General features: G+C 42.0%; 1 protein-coding gene across 1 annotated transcript in view; it reads right to left on the bottom strand.

The window, feature by feature from the left end:
- fam20ca (FAM20C golgi associated secretory pathway kinase a) overlaps positions 1-21,024 on the bottom strand; it is a gene marked incomplete at both ends in the record, with an annotated part of 112,301 nt that overhangs the window by 52,412 nt on the left and 38,865 nt on the right. The window lies entirely within an intron of this gene.

Consider the following 21,024-nt stretch of genomic DNA (forward strand, 5'->3'; position numbering starts at 1 on the left):
TTTGATGGATATTTTATGGTGAGCTCCAATTTAGTAAATGTATCAAGAATTTGAGATTGTTCTGTGTTTCCATCAATTTGAACAGTGTGGTATAGTGTTTTAAAATTAGGTGTCCATATATCACTGTTCTGTATAGCCAATTCCTGGTTTTGTGGTTTGTTTATGTGTTTCCAATGTTGCCAAAAGTTGTTTGTATTGATTGCCGCCTCAATTAGTGTCAGTTGCTGTTTGTCATATTGTTGTTTTTTTTATTCTGAGTGTACGTTTGTAGAGTTTTAGGGTCTCACAGTAAAGAAAGCGTACTCTCTCTCTCTCTCTCTCTCTCTCTCTCTCTCTCTCTCTCTCTCTCTCTCTCTCCTCTCTCTCTCTCTCTCCTCTCTCTCTCTCTACTGTTTGTCATACCTCTATCTCTCTCTCCATCTATATCTCTTTCTATCTCTCTCTCTCTTCATCTATTTATCTCTCTTTCCATGTCTCCTCATCTCTATCTCCCTTTGCCATCTCCACCTCTATTTCCCTTGCCATCTCCCTCTCCACCTCCATCTCACTCTCCATCTCTATCTCTCTCGATCTGCATCTCTCTCTCTCTCTCTCTCTCTCTCTCTCTCCTCTCTCTCTCTCTCTCTCTCTCTCTCTCTCTCTCTCTCCTCTCTCTCTCTCTCTCTCTCTCTCCTCTCTCTCTCTCTCTCAATCTACAGTTTCTCCCATCTGACCCTTCTGTCATCTATACCAAAAAAAAGGTACCAGTCTCTTCCGCCCTCTATCTGGTCTGGTCATGGCTACTAGCATGTTGTTAGCATGTGGCTAACCTATACTAGAGGGGACATGGCTAGCTTGATGGACCCGTGGGGCATCAACAAGGAGAAGTAGGCCAAAGCTATATGACCTCTATCGAGAAGACAGATGAAACACACACACACACACACACACACACACACACACACACACACACATACACACACACACACACACACACACACACACACACACACACACACACACACACACACACACACACACACACACACACACACACACACACACACACACAAACAAACAAACACATTTTGCCTCACGCCACACAAACATACACCCCAAGCTGATAAGCCCCATTTAGAGAGTCCTTGGGGCTCAGTGCACAGTTACACCACACACACTGACCTTGTGAAACAACATCTCTCTTCTAGATAGAGGAGGGAGGCAACAGAAAGAGAGGGGGGCAACAGAGAGGGAAAGATAGGGAGAGGGGGGATATAACGACAGAGAAAGAGAGAGAAAGAGAGAGCGAGAGAGAGAGAGAGAGAGAGAGAGAGAGAGAGAGAGAGAGACAGAGAGAGAGAGAGAGAGACTATCTATCATCTATTGATAATCCAGAACAGATTAAAGGAGCCTGCTGACAGGCATCTTTGGCTCTGTCTGGCCCTGTGTCTGGGAACACACACATAGAGAGAGAGGGAGGAGGGAGAGAGAGAGATACAGAGAGGGGAGGAGAGCAGAGGAGGGAGAAGAGAAGAGAGAAGAGAGAGATGAGTGTATATAAATGGCAGGAGAGGGGTATATATAGGAGATGAGAGGAGAGAGGGGTATATAGGAGATGAGAGGAGAGAGGAGTCAGTGTTTCCTACTAATTACCTACCTAATGTTTTTAAAAAAAATGTAATATATTTTTTTAATATATAACGTTTGCCAATAGGGATGTATCAGTAGTATTGGCAGTGGTAGTAGTCGTAATAGTAATTAGGGATGCACCGATCCGATATTGGTATCGGTATCGGCCGCCGATATCAGTAAAATAGCTGGATCGGGTATCAAAAAAAAATATATATATATCGGATAAAAAAATTAATAATAATAATAATAAATAAAATAAAAAATAACCATTCAGTACATTTATATCTATGTGTTAATTTGTTACATTTAGTTTCACTAAGTTAGGAAAGTAATGTTTTAAGTCAAGCCTGATGTTGCCTTGCAAAAAAGAATGATCCCAGTCTCTTCCACACAGTGACATAAAGTGAATGAATGAAGTTTATTTTCTGTCTTTGTTTATAACAAATCAACAACAGTAGCTCAGTAGCAGCGTGTGTTAACATTAGACAGCATTGCTTCAGAGTCCACCTATTTTGCGACCCGAAATAAGTGCCTGTTGTTTTTTTCTCCACAACGGGTCAAATGCATAACATGCTTTCCATCCTCGCCATTCCTTTATGCCCACGTCGCGTTAAATACCGAAATTAACGTTGCGTTAGCGTAAACTAACTAAGCTAAGCTGAGAGAACGTGTGAATACCAAACCAAGCCGCATTTCTCGGAGACGCTTTCTGATTGGCCGACGCCTGTTTCTACACTGGTTAAGCTTAGGCACTCTTCGAAGTTGGTTAAGGTTAGAGTTTGTCTTAGAGCGTGACGGCAAGTTCTTTCGACGGTTAAGCTTAGGCACTCTTTCGAAGTTGGTTAATACAGTTTGTCTTAGAGCATGGCGATAGAACGCCAGGTAGTTTGCAGGCTGTTTGACGTGGAAATGGGCAAAGACACAGCTCGTCACGGATTGGGCAAACGCGTCAGTGGCCAATCAGAGAACGTCAGTCAGTGCCAATCAGAGAGCATCTCCGAGAAATGCAGCTTGGTTTGGTATACACGCTGAGAGAACAGCAGAGGTCCTGGGAGGAACTGAGAAGGAGGGGGGTTACTGCATTCTCGAGACAGCGCCACTACCAGGATCTGGCCGGTACTGCACCTTCGGACTACCAATATGCATTTTCCAGCCAAAATACAGCTCTGTGACAGTGAATAGGATATTAATATCGAAAAAAAAGAAAAACTAACCAAAAACAGTGAACAGGAGGTCTATTTGTATTAAAAACAATACATTGTTTTTCATTTAAATGTCTGGAAGAGCTCAAAAATTAAAATGTCAAATGATATTTCATATCTGGAAGAACAACAACCTTTACAACGGAATACTGCCCACCCCTGTTTGGGGGACGAACTGCATACACATATTTAAAACCTTCATTTTCATCTATGTGTTTAAGTTTGGCAAAGTTAGATTAAGATTTAAACAAATGTTCTCTATTTTTTGAGGTTTCTATAATTTAGTTCTATACATCTTTCTTATTCTTCTGTGTGTTTTAACTTATACATGTTAGTATAAGGTTTAAGTGAATATACTATGATATTTGAGGCATATTTTTTATTTTTATTTTTATTTTATTATTTTAACAGGAGAGTGGCTAAGCCATGGGTGACATTCTATTAAGGTAGAATTAAGAGTTTTAGATCCTATGGCAATTTGCATAGGAAAGTTAAGGATAAATGGCTCATTCTGGGCTGACCGGTCGTGTAAGGCAGGGGTTCCCAAACTTTTCAGGCCGGGACCCAGAAAATAAGGCGTCAGAGAGCCGCGGCCCAATGCACATCGTCAGGCTTTTTTTTTTTTAATTTTTTTTTTGCCAGGCGACCGATTTTTTAAGCCAAATATCACTTCAATCCTATTAAGTTAGTTCAAGTTAGTTATTAATTTATATGTACTATTTATGAGAGGGCTAACTTGTTGCAAAATAATAATGATAATAATAATAGCCTCATTAAAATACTATTGTTGCTTCGGTTGTTTTCAGCGTTTTATGTGCATAATCTGTTATTTAGTTTGAAATGTTCGTTGAAATAAGTAGATTTTTCGTTTTTGTTTATTTATTAAGTTAATATAAAACCATATAGTCACATTTTAGAATACAATAGAATAGAATTTTAGAATACCACTAGAAACACTGTCCTGGCCTGCTTCTGAGTTCAGTGGCCTGACCAAAAAAAAAAGAAAAAAGAAAAAAAAAATTATTTTTATTTTTTTTTGGAAATCATCTCGCGGCCCTCCTGTGGCTGCTCGCGGCCCACCTTTGGGTCGCGACCCCGACTTTGGGAACCACTGGTGTAAGGGAGGGAGGGGGGGGGGGAATAGGGGATTATATGTATATATGTATGTTTTTAGGCTCGGCTCTCAACAGGACCTCAATAATTGGATATATATCTATTGTGAATTGGTACTCCATACGAATTATACACAAGAATACAACAACATGTTTAGATTATGGCTAGTTTGAATATAATGATTTGGAATACTGGGGGACTAAACAAACAACATAAACGCAAAAGCGTGCTTACACTGATGAAAAACAAACAGGTTGATGTGGCTTTTTTAAGCGAAACGCACTTATTAGTGGATGACAATGTAATGCTAGCGGACAAAATATATCATAACATTAGCTACTCATCTTTTGGAACAAGATCCCGTGGGGTTGCTATAGTCGCGAAACGGAAGTTGAATATTGAATTGTTGGACGTATGGTCTGATGTAACCATAGCTAAAATAAAATACAGTAACAGGAAAATCGTGTTGGTAGCGGCATATGCCCCAAATCTTTACGATGCCAACTTCTACGCTACACTCACTAGAGCAGTGGTTCTCAACTGGTCTAGCCTCGGGACCCAACATTTTCCTTAGTCATTAAGTCGGGACCCAAATTTTTTAACCACTGATTTATTTAAAAAAATTGTTGCAGTAATACACAATCTTTCATGCACTGTTAAAAACATGAAATAAACACAAAAGTGCAACAAATGTGCAACTAGGGCTAAACACCCAATGAAATAAAATAATAATAAATAATATATGCTTCTTAGCAGATTTCTTAGCTTAACATAACAGACCTAAGTTTGGGGGAACTAATGGGATAACTGGGGTTGCAACAAAAGTGCAACTAGGGCTAAAAACCCAATGAAATAAAATAATAATAAATAATATGCTTCTTAGCAGACTTCTTAGCTTAACATAACAGACCTAAGTTTGGGGGAACTAATGGGATAACTGGGGTTGCAACAAAAGTGCAACTAGGGCTAAAAACCCAATGAAATAAAATAATAATAATAATAAATAATGTGCTTCTTAGCAGACTTCTTAGCTTAACATAACAGACCTACAGTAAGTTTGGGGGAACTAAAGGGATAACTGGGGTTGCAACAAAAGTGCAACTAGGGCTAAAAACACAATGAAATAAAATAATAATAATAATAATAATAATAATAATAATAATAATAATAATAATAATAATAATAATAATAATAATAATAATAATAATAATAATAATAATAATAAATAATATATCCTTCTTAGCAGACTTCTTAGCTTAACATCCCAGGGAACTAATGGGATAACTGGGGATGTTGTTTGCTCCTGACAAGAGTCTCAAAGTCTGGGGTCACAAAGCAACTCTGAGGTCATGCTCAATGTCCAATCTGTTCCTCTACTTTGTCTTCAGCTGGACCAGAGCTGAGAAGCCACTTTCACAAAGATAGATAGTAAAAAAAAAAAAAGTATAGTATATAAAAACATTTTTACACACACATCCGCGACCCACTCAACATGGGCCCGCGACCCACTTTTGGGTCGCGACCCACCAGTTGAGAAACACTGCACTAGAGTAATGTTGAACCTTCCCGAGTATTCATTTATAATTGGCGCAGATTTTAATGCTATTTGGGATCCCGTGATGGATAAATCTAATCCCACCATTTCTAATGATCAGAAACATGCATCTAATGCACTAAAGGATTGGGCCAAGAATACAGGTGTAAATGACCTATGGCGATTACTCAACCCAACGGCCCGAGAGTACTCTTTTCGCTCTGCAAGACACAAGACATTTTCCAGAATAGATTATGTTTTTGCATCCCCAAGACTATTTGATAATTATGTGGAAATGGTGCCCAATGCACTATCAGATCACAGCTATTTACTCCTGAAAGGTTAATTTGGTAGACTGTCATCCCGAGCCCCTACAGTAGATGGCGATTTAACTCGACACTGCTGAAAAACAATGAATACATTATACAATTCAAAGTTGAACTTATTAAATTCCTGCAGAGTAATGCGGATTCGGTACAGGACCCCAGAATGTTATGGATGACGGTAAAGGGTTTTATCAAGGATTACACAACAGGCTTTGCCTCCAACCTACGCAAGAATCGTTGTTCAAAATTGGTAGAGCTGGAAACGCTTTACTCATTGTTATTCTCCTCTTTACAATACAACTACTCGGTTCAATTGGAGTCTCAAATGAATGTGTTAAAAAAGAGATTAACTCCATTTTAACAATCTGAATTTCAAATACGTAGCACAAGACAACATTATTACTTTCATGGTTCTAAACCAAGTCACCTACTAGCTATGAAGATACGATCCAACGCAAAATTTGCAGATATCCCTACTATTAAGGACCAACAAGGACTTGTTACAGACCCCAAAAAAATTAACGAGACTTTCAAAGAGTTTTACTCCAACTTGTACAAATCAGAAATGGTTTTCGATCAAAATAAACTGATAGATACATTTTTTATTTTAATTTATTTTTTAATAATTTTTTAGCATTTTTACAGCTTTTTATTGGCCACGCAGGACCGACAGAGGAGAGGGCGAACGGGAGGAGAGGTGGGGAGGACATGCGACAAATAACGACGGGAGCTGGGATCGAACCCGGGTCGGCCGCGTAGGTGCGCGAGGCACTATGGTATGCGCCACGGATACATTTCTTAATCAAATTAACCTACCTAAACTCTCAATGGAAGACGCTAAACAGTTAGATACACCTATTACATTAGAGGAACTTAGGGAGGCTATATCTGAAATGCAAATTGGTAAGGCTCCTGGTTGGGATGGTATACCACCAGAACTGTACCTCTCATGTTGGGATGTAATTGGACCCCTATTACTTGATATGATTTTATACTCAATCAAAGAGGGGAACTTCCCCAGGGACGTCAATATGGCACTCATAACTGTCCTCCTTAAAAAGGACAAAGAACCCACCGAATGTGGTAGTTATAGACCCTTAAGTCTCCTCGGAACCGATCTCAAGCTGTATGCTAAGGTACTAGCCATCAGACTTCAAAAGCATATGACATCTTTAGTTCATCCTGATCAGACTGGCTTCATAAAAGGCCGCCTGATCACGGATAATATAAGACGGCTACTACATGTATTAGACGCCAGCAAGGATGCCATTCCACCTACAGCTGTATTATCCTTGGATGCGATGAAAGCTTTTGATAGGTTGGAATGGTCTTATTTATGGGCAGTACTCGGAAGGATGGGGTTAGGAAACGGATTCATTAATATGATAAAAGTATTATACAAAGACCCATCGGCCATGATTATAACAGGTAAATTCACCTCCTCACTCTTTCCTGTGTCGCGCTCATCCAGACAGGGTTGCCCTCTATCCTTAAAGCCTTTAGCACAGTATATAAGACAATCCCAATCCATAGAGCCAATCTCAATTAAGGGCACACAGCATCATATTAGTTTATATGCGGACGACGTAATATTGTTCATGCAAAACCCTACCACCTCATTGCCTCACCTTCTCAAGCTGATTGATGATTTTGGCAATCTATCAGGATTTAGGATAAACTGGCCAAAATCGGCCTTCCTCCCACTTAATGTCTCTGCGAAGACTACAATCCTTCCAGGAAGTATACCAATGGTAGAACACTTTAGATGTCTTGGAGTTGAAATATTCCCTACTATATGCCAAACGGTGAAGTATAATTATACAAGACTCCAAGATAGGATCACAAATGACTTTGACAGGTGGTCAAAACTTAAAAACTCAGTACAGGCCCGAGTATCAATAGTTAAGATGGATGTTTTACCTAGAATCAACTTCTTTAGTTCAATGTTACCGTTACCTCCCCCTGCTGGTTACTGGAAAAAATTACACTCCACCGCATATAACATTTTTTGGAACAACAAACCTCCACGAATAAAAAGATCCACCGCACAGAGAAACAAAGCCGACGGAGGTTTAGCATTTCCAGACTTCTACCACTATTTTAAAGCATTCTCTTTAAGACCACTGATCACCTGGTTTGATTCTCAAGCATCTGTATCCTGGAGAACATTAGAAGAAAACATAGTGGCACCACATAGACTGCAGGATATAGTATACACCATATTATCAATTAAGCAATGCGACTTGAAATTTGGTCCTCTTATTACACATGTAATTCGGATATGGCGTGACACACAGAAAAAATTTACTAACCAACATAAATGGCATAGCCATACTCCCCTATTCAATAACAATGCACTCCTTATTGCACAACGACCTATCAGATATCCCAAATGGGAAAAGCAAGGCATACATACACTGGGAGATATCTTCAACGAACGGGGTTTCTGTAGCTATCATGAAATTTATAACAAATTTAACCTCACTAGCTCCACTTATTATTTTTCTATATAGTTATTAGCAACTTTGAAGGCTCATGGAGTCCCATTAAAGATACCACTTGAGCACCACAGATATCACAAATTCTTCTATGAAAGGGAGACATCGAGAGGCTTCGTATCAGACTTTTATCATCACTTACTTACGTCTTCGTATGGAATCCTCCCCCTAGACTCAGTCTGGAGGAGGGATATACCAGACTTGGAAGTAGATTTTGATTGGCAAGAAGTCTGGGCAAACGTTCGACTAGCGTCACGCAACCCGGATCATCAACAGATTAATCTTAATTACATTCATAGGACTTACCTGACTCCTATAAGATTGAACCGAATGGGGCTTAAACAACTCTCTATGCTCCTTGTGTTCAAGGGGCGATATCGGTACATTTATACATATGTACTGGGAATGCCCCCCTGTTAAGATATTCTGGGAAGAAGTAACCACGCAATTATCAGAATTTTTATTTCTGACCATACCTGTACTGCCTTCCGTATTGTTGTTGAATGATGTTTCTCAATTAGCAGCCACCATACAGCTAAAGAGACTAATTTTGTCCGGTCTTACGGCTGCTAAAAAGCTGATAGCATCACGCTGGATTCAACCGGATAAAATGTGCCTGAAGGTATGGGTTCTTACTTATCTCGATGTGATTTATCTAGAGATATCTACAGCAAGAATTTTAGGTGTCGATGAAGCCAGCATTGCAATCTGGTTAGAAGTGGTGGAGAGAATAAAGGTTAGCATATGAATTGTAATCCTTGGTTAGAAACGAAATAATGGATGGATTATCCAAGGGGGGTCCTGAGGGGGGGGAAGAAGAGCGAGTAAGAGCATATGTATGTATTGTATTGTATTGCAAGTATTATGTATATATCTCATAAACTACATCAAGACTCCAGTCACCCGAACAACTGCCTCTTTGAACTGCTGCGGTCAGGCAAGCGATACCGGAGTCTCAAGGCGAGCACAGAAAGACTCAGAAGAAGCTTCTATCCCCAGGCCATCAGGCTGCTAAACGAACAATGAACACTACACAACAACAACCACCAAACGCACATAGCACACACATCCACACGCACACACTCACTTTAAACAAACACACTGTAGCACCCACTCCACACACTTTATAGCACACACCCACTTTAAACAAACACACTGTAGCACCCACTCCCCACACTTTATATTTATTGAAGAAGGATTGCACTACAACTCGTACACCTTACTGTAAATTGTACCTAAATTGTACCTCATCCCATTTCTGCTTTGCACTATATAGTACTGTACATTAGTACACTGCATAGTATTGTATATTATATGGTAACTCAGAACATTGTACATATGTCTATACCGAACACTGTGACCTCATTTTCTTCTTCTAAATTACATGCTATACTATGTTATTTGATACTATCTTGTCTAGCACAGTCTCTGGAGCGTAACAGTAAGAAGCATTTTGTATGAAAGTATTCTGTACTTCTGTATGACAACTATTAAAGAAACTTGAAACTTGAAACTTGAAATATTGGAATGTATAATCCTGTGATTTATTGTGGATATTTACTGTTAATGCTTGTGTGTCTAGTTTTATGTCATGTCAAAAAAATTATAAAGGGGGGAGTGTATGTAGGAGGTGAGAGGAGAGGAGCATAATAAGGGGAATGTAGAGGATGAGATGAAAGGAAGGGAGAGAGTCTTGCTTGCCATTGTATACAAGTCTGAGTATACACACACACACACACACACACACACACACACACACACACACACACACACACACACACACACACACACACACACACACACACACACACACACACACACACACACACACACACACACACACACACACACACACACACACACACACACACACACACACACACACACACACACACACACACACACACACACACCTAGGGCTGGGCGATATGGCCTCTAAATGATATCGCGATATATTTTGGCCATATCGCGATACACGATATATATCGCGATATTTTGACATTTCCTCTAAATCACTTAAAAATGCTTGATTTAACCCTTTGATGCATACAGTCACGCCAATATGATGATTATAATAAGTCCCTGCAACACATGTTTGCATTATTAAACCATGAAGATGCTTTAAAAAATAATTTAATGAAAATGTACTAAGAGTAGTCTACTGACACTTGTATTTACATCTAAGACAATTTATATAAAAACTCTTGGGTGCCTAAGACTTTTACACAGTACTGTGTTTTCTATCCACTTTAGCCAAACACACACACATATATATATATGTATATATATACACACCCTACTGTGAGAAAATAATAATCACACACAAAGGTATAATGGCTTATAGCAGACTTAATGCTTTTAGAATATTTCAGATAATGAAATTAAATGTTTATATCATCAACTATCCAGTTAGTATTTATACTGTCTGTAACGTTTGGCTACTTTAAATCATTGAATGTAGAGAGAGAGCGAGAGAGAGAGAGAGAGAGAGAGGGGGCGAGAATGAACAAGAGAGCCAGCCCCCCCCTCCCCCCCTCGGGTTTTGTTCTAGGTTCGCGTTTTGATCGTCTAAGCTGCCGTAGGTGATGACGTCACACTCGAATGTAAACAGGAAGAGATGGAGATGGAGACACACGGAGATGGAAATTGAATGATATACAGAAACGAATAACCAATAAATATGAAGTTATGTTTAAACTTCTGTTGTCAAGCGTTGTCAATATAACCCACCCCCCTTTCCTCACGAATGGAACTACATTTACATTTACATTTAGTCATTTAGCTGACGCTTTTATCCAAAGCGAATTACAAGTTCTGTGCGACAAGACAGCAAGAAGGGTATAACTCTATCAGCTGAGTAACAATGTTCATCAAAGTGTTGCGTGTTACAGTGTAGGTTAGTTTATTAGGACAAGTGCATGACATTAAGGTTAGTCGGGGTTAGATTTTTTTTTTTTTTTTTTTCATTTCAGATAATGGTTGAAGAAGTGAGTCTTTAGTCGACGGCGAAAGATTGGACGGGATTCGGCTGTCCTAACTGGGATGGGTAGTTCATTCCACCATTGTGGGGCAAGGACTGAGAATAGGCGGCTTCTCTTTGATGACCCTCCGGGAGCTTGGATAGGAGTAGATCTGAGGCGGCCAGAAGATGCAGAGCGTAGGGGTCTTGAGGGTGTGTAGTTAGAGACCATTGACCGGAGGTAGGCGGGAGCGGTTCCCTTTGCTGTACGGTATGCTAGGTCGAGGGCCTTGAAGCGGATACGTGCAGCAATGGGGAGCCAGTGCAGGTCCCTAAGAAGTGGTGTGACATGGGCCGACTTCGGTAGGTTTGAGATCAGGCGGGCCGCTGCATTTTGAAGAGTTGAAGAGGCTTGGTGGCAGTGGCCGGGAGGCCAGCTAGCAGTGCGTTGCAGTAGTCGAGGCGGGAGATGACTGTTGATTGGACGAGGAGTTGGGTGGCTTCTTTTGTCAGGAAGGGGCGTATCCTTCTGACGTTGCTCAGGAGGAATCTGCAGGTTCTGGTTGTCGCTGCGATGTGAGCAGACAAGTTCAACTGGTCGTCGAGGACAACACCAAGGTTCTAGTCTTGTGGAGTCCGCTTTGACCGTTTTCCAGGGTTAGCAGCTATCGCTAGTTAGCTTAGCATAATCCTAATGGATACCTTGGTTAGCAGCTACCGTTAGCTCATTGCTCGTGTCAATTAAATTACATGTTATTAAAGGTCCGCGCTGGTCTGTCTAATGAAATTACAACCGCAACATTATATCGCACTGTACAGCCCTGACTACACTAACGTTAGCCTATAGCTCCGCCGTCCCTGCTACACTCGGGACCAATACACTAACGTTAGCCTATAGCTCCGCCGTCCCTGCTACACTCGGGACCAATACACTAACGTTAGCCTATAGCTCCGCCGTCCCTGCTACACTCGGGACCAATACACTAACGTTAGCCTATAGCTCCGCCGTCCCTTCTCGAGGAAAGCACTGCGAGTGTCTCTCGGCTGCGGGCGGCGCCATATAAACTAAATACTCGATGTTCGCAATATAGTACAGTACTACATCTCGGGTAGAACAATCTGCGATACATCGAGTATACTCGATATATCGCCCACCCCTAACACACACACACACACACACACACACACACACACACACACACACACACACACACACACACACACACACACACACACACACACACACACACACACACACACACACGCACACACAGTTTATCAGGCTGTACAGTACAGCAGACAATATCTGCAAAAGACTATCATCAATTGATATAGAAATAATATGATATAGTCATAGAAATATATTGTCAAACTGAATATACAGTACTGTAGTCTAATAGCTAACTGATAGTAGTTTAAATTTTTTTTGGGTCAATGCCAGATATATAACATGGTCATTCAGAGCAACCAAATGATTCTTGGAATAGCCTACTATTGACACCTGACATAATACATTTGACATCACGTGAGTTCAATTCATTTTTTTTGTTGATCTTTTCCCCCCTCCTTTTTCCTCCGTTTTTCTCCCATCCCAATGTTAGTCGTTATGCCAATTCCCAATCCCCTTCCTGGTCGCTGCGCACCTACCCCCTACAGTCGGTCTGGGAGAGTGGAGGCTATCACATGTTTCCTCCGACACATGTGTAGCCAATCAACCGCTTCTTTTCACCTGGCAGCGCGGACTCTCACTGAGAGGGTGTAACGTGTGGAAGGATCACACTACCCCCCTTAGATCCTTTCCTCGCTGAGCAGGCGCCCCGACCGAACTGTAGGAGTCACTGTTTACAACGACCAGGACCCACCCCACCAGCTTTCCCACGCCTAACACTGCCAATTGTGTTAGTATGAACGACCAGCCAAGCTGGTAGCAACGCCGAGAGCTGGGCTCGAACCCAGTGTCTCCTGCGTTGGTGGCGAGTGCCTTGCCCACTACACCACCTAGCCGCCTACGTGAGTTCAATTCTATTCAGAATGTGATGTCCCCGAGGCGAGGCAGCGAGTTGGCTCTTCTGAACCTCATTCCCTGTTGAGCCTCTGCAGATCAACACAATCACGCTGAAGAAGCTCTTCAAATCTAGCATGCATTATTTTGATGTCAGAGATGCGACCATCCTGTTCCATAACTCAGAAGAAATACTTAATCGTGAAAAAAGGGGGAGGTAGGAGGAAAGGAGAGAGAGAGAAAGAGAGAGAAAGAGAGAAGGGAGGAGGAAAGAATCCAAAGTGACTTACAAAAAGACAGCAGGAGGGGTACACCTCTGACGGCATAGTACATAGTAGATAGTAGTATGTTATAGTAGATACTAGTTATATATATATATTAAAGGGGAACTATTTGACTATTTCTTTCACTATTTGGGCACTTTTACACAATTCCTGTGAGTCTATGGAACACCTCTGTAATATATATATTTTTTTATTCATTGTTTTGTATTTCTAATCAAGTCCTCAAAAACAGCATTTTTCTACCTCAAGATCTCGAGCCGTTTTGAGCCTGGGCTCCAGGTCCAGGTCCAGCCACTGTGTGGAGCTCATCTTCTATCTCAACATTAACATGCAGCAGTGTCTTTCTGACATCACAAATCATCACATTTTCAAATGACTCAGTTCAGTGAGGGTGAATATTGTGAGAGGAGAATTGGAAGAATGCGCCAATATGAGAATTTTGAGACATCATATTAATATAAGTTCACATAGCTAGGAAACAATGCTAAACACTCAAAAAGGCCATTTATAAGATAGTTCCCCTTTAAGGCTGTCAAAGTTAACGCGTTATTAACTTTTTTTTTTACTAGACTTCACTCAAGTGTATTATTGATACTCTCATTGATACTATGTTTGTTTCTGACTCAAAGTGCATGTGTGTGTGTGTGTGTGTGTGTGTGTGTGTGTGTGTGTGTGTGTGTGTGTGTGTGTGTGTGTGTGTGTGTGTGTGTGTGTGTGTGTGTGTGTGTGTGTGTGAAAGTGAGAGAGAGCGATAGAGGGGGGGGGGGTGAGAGAGAGAAAGCTGGGAGAGTGTGTGTGTGTGTGTGTGTGTGTGTGTGTGTGTGTGTGTGTGTGTGTGTGTGTGTGTGTGTGTGTGTGTGTGTGTGTGTGTGTGTGTGTGAGAGAGAGAGAGGGGGGGCTGGGGGTGTGAGTCCTCAACCCTTGTGTGGGTGAATGTAACAAGTTCCTAACGTTTTCTTTCCCCTATTATTTCATAACTTTTATAACTTTATTCATTGTTTTAAATTATTATTTTCTTTTAAGTTATTTTGTGCATCACTCTGTTTTGAATTTGATGCAAATTTGCTATGCATGAGGGTCATCCTTTTGTGTTAAATGGCTGCATAAAGCAAGCATTTGTTGATTCTCATGTTGATAAGAGTATTAAAACTTGAAAAAGATCCGTTTAAGGTAGATTTAGAACAGATAAGAAAATATGTGATTAATTTGCGATTAATCACGATTAACTATGGACAATCATGCGATCAATCAGATTAAATATTTTATTTGATTGACAGCCTTAACTCATTCCCCGCCAACAAAGAGTTTACTCGTTATTGGGAGCCGACGCTTGAACGCCACCAACGAGTATACTTGTTATTTGATCTTTTTTCCTTTTTTCCGATATTTGTATTCATTATTCATCCAGGGACCTTGGTGTTGAGTCTGAGATCGCCAAAGTGCAATACCGGCCGCATCCAGCTGGTATCGAGCACCCTTTGAAACCTTGTATCTTGTCCTGTGCAACGGTCAAATGTCACCGGGCTCACTTTTCTTTGTCGGGCCAGTCTAGCGGTTCTCCCGGTTGCATTGAAGCACGTCAAATATCCCCGATCCATATGTTGTGGTGGGTTATGTCGTGGACCAAATGGACATCGGATATACTAGATGGCGATCAAACAATTGGAATACTATTTTTGGAATACTCCCAATCACAGGTAAGGACTATCTGACGTCAATTTTTGCTTGATCGTGCAATGCTTTTATACCGATCGGGCTGATAAACGTTTTTAGTGTTCAATACGAATGTCGTTACTGGCTATCTAATAATCAGAAACGACCCCCCCCCCCCCTTTCATGCATTCATGATGAAACATAATACCTATGATATAGATTTGATTTGGGAATAATAGCGTGTACAGGCAAGAAACGGCAACGTTTATAGTAGAATTGACGTATAAGGCTATTACTCAGCCTTTCGGGAATTACCCCAGACCACGCTATAACCATACTTATATTCACCACAGTATAACACGGGAACATATGAATGAAGAAATGTATTCTTTTTCACACGATAGATAGGTGATGTCAAATGGGCCATAGTATTGTATCCATAGCTATAATATAGAATATAATTCTACAAACAAGGTGACGCATTCCTATCTTTTAAAGCATGGCAGTGCTAGAACGGGGCCCGACTAATCCCCGGCGGTCAGTGAGTTCATATATATATATATACATATCTCTCTCTCTATATATGTAAAAAAAAATTATATTGATTGAAAAAGTGTGTTTTTAGTCAACGGCAGGAATATTGGGTGGGTTTCAGCTGTCCTGGGAAGTTTGTTCCACCACTGAGGAGCCAGGACAGAGAATAGCCTGCTTCATTTCAATGACCCCCCAGGAGCCTGAAGAGGAGCATCTCTCAGACTTCACCCAGGCCTCCTTTCCTCTTTCATCTGCCATTCATTTGCATCCTTACCCCCCCTCATCTCCTCTCATCTGTTCTCTCCTCCCCTCTCCTCTCGTCACACAAGCTAAAAAAAAATCACAGCATTATGTCTCTTTACAAACAGATCTCACCTGAATATATCCCCCCCCCCCCTCCCTCTGCCTTGACTTTGGTGATGTTTTGAAAGGGATTCTGCTCCGCTGCTTGCTTCCCGGGGTGGGTGGATGGGGGTGTGGGGTGGCTCAGTGTGGTGGATGGGGGTGTGGGGGGCTCAGTGGGGTGGATGGGGGTGTGGCGTGGATTGGGGTGTGGGGTGGGTGGATGGGGGTGTGGGGTGGCTCAGTGTAGAGGCTCTGGTGTGTCAGAGAGGGGGCTTTAACGACAGCAGAGCGGAAGCGATAGGCCTGATATATTCAGAACACTCTGACAAATCATAACACAGTGTGATGGATGGGAGGGAGGGATGGATTGATGAAATGGGGAGAGATAAGACCTCATCCAGGTGGGTTGTGTCAGCAGGGGGCATGTCTGTCAGTTGTTGTTGTTGTTGTTGTTGTTGTTGTTGTTGTTGTTGTTGTTGTTGTTGTTGTAGTGTGTTAACACTTTCAGCTGCAGCTGTTTTAGCCGTCCTTGTACTCATTCTGCCACTGCTGTAAAGGATAGGGATTTTCACTGTGCATCGCAGTGTTTGCAGGGTTATATCTATACTCTACATTATAGCTATGGAGACAATACTAAGGCTCATTTGACAGTAACTATCCCTCATTCAACATGTGAAAAAGAATACATGTTTTCATGTATACGTTCACGTGTTATACCGTGGTGAATATTGTATAGTTTCAGAGTGATCCTGGCTAATTCCTGGTAATTGCGTTATGGAGCGATATGTGAATTTTGCTAAAAGCGTTTGCGTTGCTCGCCTGGACACGCTACTATTTCCAAATCAAAGGTATACAATAGGTATTATGTTTCATCATGAATGCATGCATGAAAGGGGGGGTAGTTTTTTGATGCTTTGATCGCCAGCAACGACATTCGATTTGAATACTACATACGTTGATCGGCTGGATCTATATGAAATCATTGTATGATCAAGGTGGAATTGACGTCAGATAGTCCTTACCTTTGATCGGGGTTATTCCAAAAAGAATATTCCAATTGTCTGATCGCGATTTCCAGTATTGATGTCAATCGGGTCCCTGACATGAAGTGGCGCAAGATATGCCTCAAGTGTGCTGAACGCGCTTCGAAGTGCTTGGATGAAACGATTTACTTGGCTTGGTCTAAATTCTCCGCCCGGACTAAATTAGATGTGACATACAGTGTGAAATATGGTTTCAAAGGGTGGGCGATACTGCCACCTAGCAGGATGCGGCCGGTATTGCACTCTTGGGATCTCAGAATGATTTCCTATGGGCGCGACTGGGTGGCGTAGCGGAGATTGCGCTCGTCACCAATGCAAAAGACTCCGGTCTCAAATCCCGGTGTCAGCATTGCCTGCGGCTTGGGCCAGTCGTCATAATATCTCAATTGACAGAGGTAGCGGGTGGAAGTCGATGGGTGGGGATTGGACGTTGTGGACAGCGACTCCTACAGGTCGGTTGGGTGACACCTGCACAGCAGAGACAGGAAGTATCGGGGGCAGCGTGAGCCTCCCACGTGTTACTCCTCGCCACTGAGAGTCCACGCTGTCTGGTGAAAAGATACGACAGGCTGCCTCGTGTACCGGAGGGGACACGTGATGCAAGGCTTCTATCCTCACTACAGCCGACCAGTGGGAGGCATAGTCTAGCAACGTTCAAGACAGGGGAGGGGAGAATTGGCAATACGAAATTGGGATGGGAGAAAAATAGAATAATAAGGAGAAAAAGTGGATACAAAAAAAGTATGATTTCCTATGGTAACACAGAAGTCCGTGAGCCTGTAATGAATAAAAAAATCGAATAAAAGAAAAAACGATGAAAACCCGAGAAATCTCAGGTTTTGGCACTCAACCGCTGGCGAGATAACCCGAGAAATCTCGGGTCTGGCGCAGAATGTGTTAAGTATCACAGCAAACACTATCAAAGACTGTCAAGGGTGTGTGTGTGTCTGTATCCTTGTCTTAATATCTGCAGTCCCCCCCCCCCCCCCCCCCCCATAATGCTCTCTCCCATCAGCCGGCGTCTGTAGCGGAGAGAGAGGGATCTGAGAAACAGCCTTGGGCTTCTAGGTAGATGTCTAGATTGAATTTCAAATCGATGTTACACAACTTGTCTTCTGGCCTCTGCTATTTTCAACACGCAGACTAAGTGACTGCCAGGAGAGGAGAGGAGAGGAGATGAGGGGAGAGGAGGAGAGGAGAGGAGGGGAGAGGAGAGGAGATGAGGGGAGGAGAGGAGAGGAGAGGGGAGGATAGGAGATGAGGGGAGAGGGGAGGGGAGGGTATGAGGGGAGAGAAGATGAGGGGAGAGGAGAGGAGGGGAGGGGAGGGGAGATGAGATGAGATGAAATGAGATTAGAAGAGAGGAGAGGAGAGGAGAGGAGAGGAGAGGAGAGGAGAGGAGAGGAGAGGAGAGGAGAGGAGAGGAGAGGAGAGGAGAGGAGAGGAGATGAGATGAGGGGAGAGGAGGGGAGGGGAGATGAGAGGAAATGAGAGGAGAGGAGAGGAGTGGAGGGGAGAGGAGAGGAGAGGAGAGGAGAGGAGAGGAGAGGAGAGGAGAGGAGAGGAGAGGAGAGGAGAGGAGAGGAGAGGAGAGGAGAGGAGAGGAGAGGAGAGGAGAGGAGAAGAGAGGAGAGGGGGGGAGGTGAGGGGAGAGGAGAGGAGAGGAGAGAGTTATTTGCATAGGATGTGGTATTGGCAATATTATGATAATAAAGTTGGTAAAAATGAAAAAAAACACTCGCCTTGCAGAAGATTTATGATGGCCTTAGATACTGATGAAGATGAGGGGGGGTCATTTCAAGAAAAATGCTTAAAATGCTTAATATCGAACACTTGATGCTTAGTCATGAAAGGGAGCCTGGCGCCGTGTGATTCAATAAATGAGAAGCAACGATCAACACTATGCCTACATCCCTGAGTGAGATACTGTACTTACAGAAGTTGCTATCTTTAATTTATTTATTTTTATATTCTTATTATATTTTTTGCATAATATAATCCTTATTTTGTGTGTGTGTGTGTGTGTGTGTGTGTGTGTGTGTGTGTGTGTGTGTGTGTGTGTGTGTGTGTGTGTGTGTGTGTGTGTGTGTGTGTGTGTGTGTGGGTGTGAGAGAGTGAGTGACAGGGTCCCCGGGCAGCCTGTGTCTCCTCTTTCTCCCTCCCTCTCTCTCTCTCTCTCTCTCTCTCTCTCTCTCTCTCTCTCTCTCTCTCTCTCTCTCTCTCTCTCTCTCTCTCTCTCTCTCACCTGCCCTCCCTCCTCAGGCCATGAAAGTTACAGAGGGAACCTGAAGCATTGAATATGAAATGTAGATCTGTAGCTCCAATAGCTATGGGGCTGTGGTCAGTATCTCAGTATCTCTCTCTCTCTCTCTCTCTCTCTCTCTCTCTCTCTCTCTCTCTCTCTCTCTCTCTCTCTCTCTCTCTCTCTCTCTCTCTCTCTCTCTTTCTCTCCCCCTCTCTCTCTCTCTTTCTCTCCCTCTCTCTCCCCCCTTGGGGCAGGTCATAGAACCACTTTGTGTGTGTGTGTGTGGTGTGTGTGTGTGTGTGTGTGTGTGTGTGTGTGTGTGTGTGTGTGTGTGTGTGTGTGTGTGTACGTGTGTGTGTTTGTGTGTCCTCCATGTGAAGGTGAGAGTGAACAACACAATTGCTTTCCTACATGTACAGTATATATTATGTATGCAATTAATTCATACAGCATATGAGGGAGGGAGGGAGGGAGAGAGAGAGAGAGAGAGATAGATAGATAGATATTATCTCAATTGTTTAACCTCTTAAGTCCGACGGGTCCGGTACCGGTCCCAAAATGACATCACGTCATAAATCAATCTCTCTAGACTGTATGACATAATGTTGCATAATGTCAAATAAGCAGTCATAGTGTATAATACGTTTGTTTACCAAAGGGTAAAGTGTTATTAGTGTGATTTTAGTTTATGGAATGTCTTTATAATTTAGTGAATAACCGCCATTTTGAATTAGCGTCGCTAAAAGTTTTGTAGTCATATGAGGAGGGCATCAAGAGCTCTCTATGATCGTTGAAATATCGAAAAACGACCTTTCCCAGCCGATTCCAGCTTCCTGCAAGCAAATTACTTCCTGATTATTATTTTTTACTTCTCTCATTTCTCTGGATTATCTACCACAAAACTGAATGTTATTGGCATAGTTTGGAGCGCAATTACTGTGTCTACCTTCTGTGAACATTTAGCAACAATCCCTGTTGCAATCCGATCAAAAATGGCGGAGCCATATCCATTAAAAGAATGGAACTGTACATACAGTAGATTTCATTCTCTGTTCTTCCTGCACGCCTGGTGATGCTAAATCCAAAATGAACTCTGGCATTGGAAAGAATAAATTTGGCCCGATAGATGTGCAAGTTGGCTATAATAAGGTAATTTATAGGCCTGATATTCTATATTCTATAATAATATTTCAAATTGCATGTGTCCGGATGGCATAATTCAGTACTGTATCTACAAAACTTCTGTTTAATCCTTTATTAATTTCCTTAGATTTATTGTACACGTGATCTCAAAAAGGTGCTGAATGAGCAGTTTTATATGTCTGGTCATTATTAGCATGGTGTTAGTCACTGTCAAAGATGCAAAGAAAAATCATAATTTATATTCTCCTTTGTTTCATCACAATTTACTCAAGCCTAGTAACAGACACAATTACTCTGACACTGGGAATACATTCCATGAGATCCATAGATGTCCCTAGATAGCAAGAACATGCAAATGGACCTTGGAGAAGTGGAGCAATCTTCCATTTACTTAGGTATATATTTTTTGGTGGATTTTCAAAAAATAGGGCTAGGGCTTAACAGGTTAAATGTGTTTTCTGACTCTAAAGCTCAAATTCTCAAAACTCTAAACACAAAACTGAAAAGAGTTAACCATTTAGTCAAAACTCCT

The sequence above is a fragment of the Notolepis coatsorum genome (genome assembly GCF_963971535.1).
Source record: "Notolepis coatsorum genome assembly, chromosome: 14".
In the NCBI taxonomy this organism is placed as follows: domain Eukaryota; kingdom Metazoa; phylum Chordata; class Actinopteri; order Aulopiformes; family Paralepididae; genus Notolepis; species Notolepis coatsorum.